This window comes from Rhinoraja longicauda, chromosome 16 (assembly GCF_053455715.1).
Source record: "Rhinoraja longicauda isolate Sanriku21f chromosome 16, sRhiLon1.1, whole genome shotgun sequence".
NCBI classification, from domain to species: domain Eukaryota; kingdom Metazoa; phylum Chordata; class Chondrichthyes; order Rajiformes; family Arhynchobatidae; genus Rhinoraja; species Rhinoraja longicauda.
Window position 1 is genome coordinate 35,472,061 of NC_135968.1, and position 8,645 is coordinate 35,480,705.

An 8,645-nucleotide genomic window follows, 5' to 3' on the forward strand; every position below is an offset into this window, starting at 1 on the left:
ATGGACTGGGTGGACAGGGTTCATGCTGACAGCGTGGTACTGGATGGTTTTAAGCTTGTGTAATTTTGGAATTTTACTCATCCAAGCACGTGAAGAGCATTCCATTGTACAACTTGCACATTGTAGATGATAAACAGGCTTCAGGATGTCAGGATGTGAGACACTTTCTATAGAATACACGCCTCTGATCTTGATAGCTACAGTATTTATATGGCTGGTCGGGTTAAATTTCTACTCAGTCATCACAACGATGGTGTGTAGAAAGGAACTGAAGATGCTGGTATATACCAAATATGGACACAAAGTGCTGGAGTAACTCAGCGTGTCAGGCAGCATTTCTGGAGAAAAAGGATGGATGATGTTTTGGGTCAGGACTCTTCTTTGGACAAAAAGTAGAGGAGTGGGAACTGGAGATCACAAAAGGCCAGAACATTGCAATGCTGGCAACAGATGACCAAGGAAGGGTGGAGCCCATAATGGTCCATAGTTGGCTGGGGAAGAGGTGGTAGCGAAGGGATACAAGGATGTGAACAGTTATCTGGACTGCACTTCTTCCCACCCAGCCTCCTGCAAAGACTATCCTGTACTCCCAATTCCTCCGTCCCCACCACATCTGCCACATAAAATATACGCACCCTCTCATTTATATTATTTCTCTGAAAAACACTGGGATTGTTTCAAACTACCTAATGTGTGTTTTATATGTAAATACAAAAAATTTAAATCTTCATCGAGATAACAATTTGGCTACAGTTGTTGCTATGTTTATAAATGTAAGCACATTTTTCATAGCTAGCCTCAAAAATAAAGATAAACTCAATTAGGTGTTTAAATTACATGTTGTATTCTGTTGCTGCTTGCCAACAGTTTACAAGCACGGTAGAGAGATTTGTTGTATAGCACTCTTAAATCTGAAAGGTGTGCATGGCCCACAGAATCACCAGGCGACTTTGATGTATGACGCTATTTCAAGACACTCTACCCTCTGGCTTAATTCTGTTCATTTCTATGTAAAAGAATGCCGCAAAGCACAGATCTTCAGCATTTCATTTATGTTTTTCTACCAGGAAATCTAGTTTAAATTTAGTTTTGTCAGAACCACAAAATTACGGGCTATGCAATGCAGTGAAATCTATATAGTTAATTTTCTTTCAGTATTTGCCATTATACATACAAACTAAAGTTATGAAAATGTGTGACTACTATCTGAAGGGTGAGTAATATCAATTCAATATTAAAACAATTTTACCATTTAGATCAATGAGGGTGACATCCTCTAAGCATTGCTGCTTTCACTATACTGCAGGAGAACTTGAAAAGCATTGTTGGATTGTGTGTTGTTGGACACTCTAGGGGCAATTAGGATTGATTTCTGCACTACTGACATGGGTGGCTTCTGAGGAAGCGAGGCACTTGCACATAGCATACCCTTTTCTATCAATTATATTCCTCTACCCTGACCCCCATTCTCCAACCTTTAGCAAATTCTATGACTCATCGGTCTAGTTGATCTGCTGGCTTCCACCCCCTCCCACCGCCAGACACATAAGTGCCAATCTTCACTTTCCTGCACCACTATGGAAGTATTAGTTAGGACATTTAAATCTCCATTTAGAACAGAGATGAGGAAGAACTTTTTCAGTCAGAGAGTGGTGAAGGTGTGGAATTCTCTGCCTCAGAAGGCAGTGGAGGCCAGTTCGTTGGATGCTTTCAAGAGAGAGCTGGATAGAGCTCTTAAGGATAGCGGAGTGAGGGGGTATGGGGAGAAGGCAGGAACGGGGTACTGATTGAGAGTGATCAGCCATGATCGCATTGAATGGCGGTGCTGGCTCGAAGGGCTGAATGGCCTACTCCTGCACCTATTGTCTATTGTCTATTGACAGGATCTACAATCCCTACCTTCCAATTCGTTACCATTTTCCCCCACACTGATCACCATCACAGAAGATGTATCCAAGTTCTGCACTTTTACCTCCCTTCTGCAACATACAGAAGATTGCTATTTGTTCCCTGTAGAATACTAATAATTCCCTGAACCAAGATTTTGGTACCATGTCCTCCATCACTAGCTCCCAAACTTCTGGAGATCAGAGCTGATCAGCACATTTTCAAAAATGTTCAAAATATTTTTTGGACATGTTGCAACTGAAATTTGATGCAGTCGACTTAGCAGCTTTCATTCCTGCTGGTTCAAAAAACAAACAAATTCTTTAAGTGCTATTATGAAGCAAGATGTCCTAAAGTTGTAAAGACTTTATTAAACAATTTTTATTCTTCCACAATAGAAAATCAAAAAAGCAGCTCACAAAATGTAAGATCTAAATTGGTTCACTTTGTCAGTGTATATATGACATTGGTGTTGGTTTATTATTGTCACAAGCTATAGTTTGCATTCTATCCACTTAAATCGGATAATACTACACATGAATACAATCAAGCTGTACAGGTAGACCAAAGAGAAGAATACCAGAGTGCAGAATATAGTTTTCAGCATTGTTGCATTGCAGTTCCAGAGAGTCTAATACATACAATAGGATAGTTTGGAAGTTTGGGGCTACACCCAGCTTATGGGACGTTCAGAAGTCTGATAACGGGGAAGAACCTGTTCCTGAGTCTGATGATATGTGCTTTCAATATTTTGTATCTTTTGCCTGATGGGACAGTAGGGAGAAGAGGGAATGACCCAGGAGAGAAAAAATCTTTGATTATCTTAGCAGTTTTCTCAAGGCAGCGTGAAGTGGGCGGCACAGTGCACAGCGGTATAGCTGCAGCTTTACTGTGCCAGAGACCTGGATTTGATCCTGACTATGGGTGGTCTCTGAATGGAATTTGTACTTGTTCTACCTGTGACCACGTGGGTTTTCACCGGCTGCTCCAATTCCCTCACACACTGATGTGCCGGTTTGTGGGTTAATTGGCTTCTGTAAATTGTCCACAGGGTGTAGGATCGGACGATCATTGGTCAACACAATTTGGGCGATCATTGGTCAACACAATTTGGTGGGCTGAAGGGCCTGTTCCGTGCTGTATCTCAAACCTTTTTTTTAAAAAGTGTAGAAGAGTTAATGGTGAGGTGGTTGTCTGTATAATAGACTGGGCTACACCCACAACTCTGCAATTTCTTGCTGTCTTGGGGAGTTGATCCCAAACCAAGTTGTGATGCAACCTGATAGTATGCTTTCTGCAATGTATCTGTAGAAGTTGGGAGACATTGTGAATTTTCTTGGTCTCCTGAAGAAGTAGAGGCGTTGTCCTTTTCTGGATGGAGATTCAATGTGGTTAATGCAGGACAGATTGCTGGTAATATTTATGCTTAGGAACTTGAAACTTTCAACCATTTCCACTTCGGCACCATTTTGCTGAACGTGCTAGACCAAGCATAGACTTAGTGACAGTTTGGCCAAGCACGTGCTGGGTCCGCCAAGGTCTGTTGGATCTCTCATTTGATAACCCATTCTTTCCCATTTCTCTTTCCCATTCTTTCCCATTCTCGTATTGACCTTTCTGTCCTGGGCTTCCTCCATTGCCACATGCAGCAGATGTTAAAAAAGTTTCTTCATAAAATGAAAATCCATGGTATTGAAGGTAACATATTGGCATCAATAGAGGACTGGCTGTCAAGCAGGAAGCAGTAAATTGAGATGAGATAGATTTTCAGGTTGGCAACCTGAGACTAACGGGGTAAGAAAGGGATTACTGCTGGCACCATAATTCCATTATTTAAGTTAAGAAACAATGCAAAAAACTGCAGTACAGGATGATATGGGGATCCTTGTGTGATTGAATATTGACCCTTATTTTATGGAGGTTAGAATATAAAAGTAGTGAAGTTCCCTTGCAAATGCAGAAGGTGTGAATGAGACTATATCTAAATTACTGTGAACAATTTTGTTCCCCTATTTAAGGAAAAGTTTTGTTTCATTTGGATTAGAGAAGATGCTCTGGCTTGATCTTGGGTATGGAGGTGCGGTCCTATGAGGAACAGGTTGAGACTGATTGGTGATTAGAAGAATAAGAGTTGATTAGATTGAAACATATACGATTATCAATGAACTTTCAGGGTAAATGCTGGAAGGATATTTCCTCCTCTGGAAGAGTTCAGGATCTAAAGAAGGCTCTGAAGAAGGGTCACGACCCAAAACATCACCCATTCCTTCTCTCCAGAGATGCTGCCTGTCCCGCTGAGTTACTCCAGCATTTTGGGTCTACCTTTGATTTAAACCAGCATCTGCAGTTCTTTCCTACACATTCAGGACCTAAAGACATGGCCTCAGTATATGGGGGCATCCATTTAATATTAAGATGAAGACAAATTGTCACTGAGTTTGGGTATATGGCTGAAATAGATTTCTAATCAGAAAGGAATTAAGGGCTATGGGAAAAGGGCAGCAAAGAGAACATTGAGAAAGTCAGAATCCTACTGAATAATCATACTAAATAATAATAACCAAGCTGGAATGGTCAACTCAGGTTCCTATCAATTATGATGATCTTTATGGGCTTGCAAAACAACCTGGGAATTCTCCATTTAAAATAAAGTAAATAGAGGCAAATGGGATTTTAAATACCAAAACAAAAATAGTTCTAATAGAGGCTGTCAAGCACTCAAATCTACCTTACTCAAAATCTGCCACCATTATCTGTCACAATATTAGGAATTGCCTTTTACTGATTACTATGCCTACGTTTGTAGGATTAATGCAAGGGATATAAAAGTACACAGTATTGTTTCCCAATTGTTGTACATCAGTTTTCTCTTTTCCATTCCCATAATCCCACCCATGCACATTTTTCTGACGACTCGGCTACCTTCTGTCATGAATGTTAAAATGGAACACTTTATTTTATCAGCTTTAATTGTTTTATATCAACATTATGACTTGGAGATTATGTGAAAAATTTATTTGCTTTTTCACTGCTGAGACTTAAAATCTCCAGACAAAAAAAAATCGACTATAATTACCTGACCAAATATTTGGACTTTGGCAGAAAATGCTATGAAATTGTGTGTTATTGTGACCCTGAGGGCATCCTAAAATATTTCATCTTATCTGAGAATCCCTGGTTGAATTTTCCAGATCTGTGAGCACAACAATGGTAGAACCAAAGACCATTTAAAACTCATCAAGTACCACACATATTTAATCTCTCTTCTGTTTAGCTCTCTTGTTCTAAAGACATACTGAGAGAATTAATCCATTTATTAATCATTTAAAAACTTTTTAAAAATCAACTTGTGATTCCAGCAACAGAATGTTTTAATCATCTTCATCTTAAAATGAAACAATGTTATTTTGTTCATAAAGAAAGCAAATGGAGCTCATTCATGTAAAGAGCAGCATGGTGGCACAGTAATTAGTGTTGTTGCTTCACTGTCCAGAGACTTGGTTTGATCTTGATCTCAGGTGCTGTCTGGGTGTTGTTTCCACTTTTTCTCCATGATTGTGTGAATATTCTCCAGGTATTCTGGTTACCACCCACATCCAAAAAGATTTGTTGGTACATTAATTGGTTGCAATAATTACACCATATAGACTAATGGCAAAAAGAATCAAAGGGAGTTGATGGGCAGGTGTGTGAATTTGATTTACTCTTCGTGGCATCTAAAAAAATACAGCAAGGATTTTGAGATCATTTGTTCCAGATCTAGTTGCACATCCAATGTTCAGCTCACAAAATAGAAAATTGTCCCTGACAATGCAGGATGAATCTGTGGGCAATTATTGTCCCAAAACAGAGTGATGAAAAAAATCATGGCTAATGCTGTCAAATTGCACTTGCAGCAATTTATTCACTGATGCTTAAACTGGGTTTTGATGGGTTAATTCCCTGTAAGCCTCATTAGAGTTTTCTTTGTTTGCTATTTTCTGTATTTGCCTGATGGAGAAAAGGTAAGGTTTGGGATAGCTGGTGGATGGTCGCAATTACTTGTTTTTTAATGATTTCTTCATGGATGGCTTAGGCAGAAAGAGTTTTTCTAGACTGTAAACAGAATATTTCATTCCTCTTCCACCTCAACTGCTTGTCAAAACTATAAATTGGCATCTAGGGCAATCCTCTCGTGATGGATAGGCTTTTACAGGGTGTCACGGACAATAGCAAATTTTGATAATTATTCTTGAGTCCTTCTCAAACATCCAGAGAAAGGAAGCAGTATTTGGGGGTATCAGTGATTTACCTTTATCTAATTTTGCATTTCCTCCTAGTGTGTACATGGACAGTACACCAAATTCATCAACTGTGTTCTCAATGTGCACCACCTTGATTTGTTCATGGTGGTTCAAATGCAGCTGATCCATTGGCAGAATGGAATCTGCTTCCAGAGTATAAGGCATAACTGTCTATTGTCGCACATGAGCCATCTGTTGAAGGAGTTCAATCTCTTTCACTCTTGGGTGGAGCTGATAGGAAGCATTTGCAAATGATGTGTGTGTATTAAAATGCCCTCCGTCTCAGGAGGATTTCCTAGTAATCCCAGTAGAAGCAGCATATTTTCACTGCCTGTTGGGCTCTGGCAAGAATTAACACTTTTTGAATAGTCAGTGTCAGTACCATAATTGATCGAAAACTGTGAAATATAGAAAATGTCTTCAGTTCCACCATTGAAGGAATGAGATATATAAAGGTTCAATGCTAAATCATCTGATCAGGCAGATGTTATGCTGTCCTTGTCATGTACCATAGTTACATTAGGAGGCATACTTTGTTACAAGCACACTTATTGAAGTGCAGGTGCCTCTTGCATTGTTCCTTTTTGAGGGTCAGATAGGAGAGTTGCTCTCAGAATACCGTAGACTGAAATGGCATTCTGCAAATTCTTTCACTTAATTGTCCTCAACAATATGGCATTTGGTAGATTTGCACAATCTCCACAACTGGGCACTCCAGCCATAGTACTCATTATGGAAGATAGACATGAAAAGCTGGAGTAACTCAGCGGGACAGGCAGCGGGACAGGCAGGAGAGAAGGAATGGGTGATGTTTCGGATCGAGACCCTTCATCAGGCAACAGTACTCATTATGTTGACACTTGTAGCAATTTAAAAAAACACACATTTTCCACTAATTATCATTAACAATTGAATCAAAAATATATATCCTAGAATCTAATTTCCACTTTTCCATATACACATGTATAATGTTATGTTTCATAGACACAATATATATTCCAGATTGTTACTTTATCCCTTGCAGACCTTTATTTCTTTTATGAATATTTCAGTGTCTTCCCTTCTTCTAGTCTCCTTTACTGGACATCTACCTATTGCTTAAAACATAAAACAGAAAGACCCCCACAAAAAAAATAGAAACTTGCCAGTATAGAATCTAGTAAGATGTAGAATCAAGATATAAGATTTGTAATTTTTAACTCAGGAATAGAAGATGTTCAATCATATAGAAGAAAATTCAGCCTATGTTCCAATTTTTGGGGATACTGTGCAAGAAGACCAAGATGGGTCATGTTTCAACTGCCCTTCGTAATGGAGGAATGCAGTGGACATATGGTATTTGGGGAAGTCTAATGAATACAATTATTGATGTTAGATTTTGTTGTAAATAACATATAAGATCTCCCTATCTTCCATTTTGGAGCAGTAGCCTTCAACTCTGGTGAAACTGAGTTTCCAATAGAGTAATTAAAAATGTGCAAATATGGCATTATTTTAAAAGTAAGTCAGATTAACCAAAAACTGGAGAATAGATAATCAAGCATTGACATTTGAGGTTCACTAGCATATAGATCTTATCCATAAATGTGCAACTGAAACATTTGATTTGCTTCAGTGTTTGAATTTGAGTTTCAAAATAATCATGTGATACAGGATTTTTAAAAGAAAATTAAACAGATTTTTCTAATACTAAAAATATTTGCTCCCTAAAATATTAGTTTCAAGATTTTCTTAAACTGGATTTACAGATTAAAGCAATCTTGAAGTTTATGTAAAATTAATTGCATTTATTATGATAATTTACAAAGGTTAAATGTTAAAATATTTTTCCAATAAGATTGTACTAAATATGAAAGTAATTTTTCATCATGTTTACAGTTAAACCATTTCATATTCTTGTATGCTGCATTACAAATATACACAAGTTAATGTTTAACTTCAAGTGATTCTTTCAACTTGTACAATAAAATTAAATATTTTTGTAGTGCAAAGTACTTATGTGAAAACTAATGTTTACATATGACAAAAGCCACTTCATATATTCTAATAGTCTCCTTGTGGTGTTTAGTATTATAATGTAGAGGAACAAAATCCATATCATATGCCAGAAAATCATTATATTCCACAGAATTCTTGTACAGCTTGTTTTCTATGTTGTACTTTGCCTAACACCGTTTTCTTTAAAAAAGCCTTTACTGTGGTTGCTATTACTTCCCTCACCTTCCCCTGTTAAAAATAATGCATTTACTTGTGGTTGATATTTCCATTTGGTTTAGTTTTTGAATACTATTAGATAAAAATATTCTTAATGAAGAAAAATATACTCTGTGCCAGAGCTGTCAAATGGAAAAGTTTAAAGATGCCTCATTGCTTATGCATAAGAGTACAGGGCGGCACGGTAGCGCAGCGGTAGAGTTGCTGCTTTACAGCGAATGCAGCGCCGGAGACTCAGGTTCGATCCTGACTACGGGTGCT

General features: G+C 38.1%; 1 protein-coding gene across 3 annotated transcripts in view; it reads left to right on the top strand.

The window, feature by feature from the left end:
• Positions 1-8,645, top strand: part of dock1 (dedicator of cytokinesis 1) — a 404,255-nt gene that overhangs the window by 129,786 nt on the left and 265,824 nt on the right. The window lies entirely within an intron of this gene.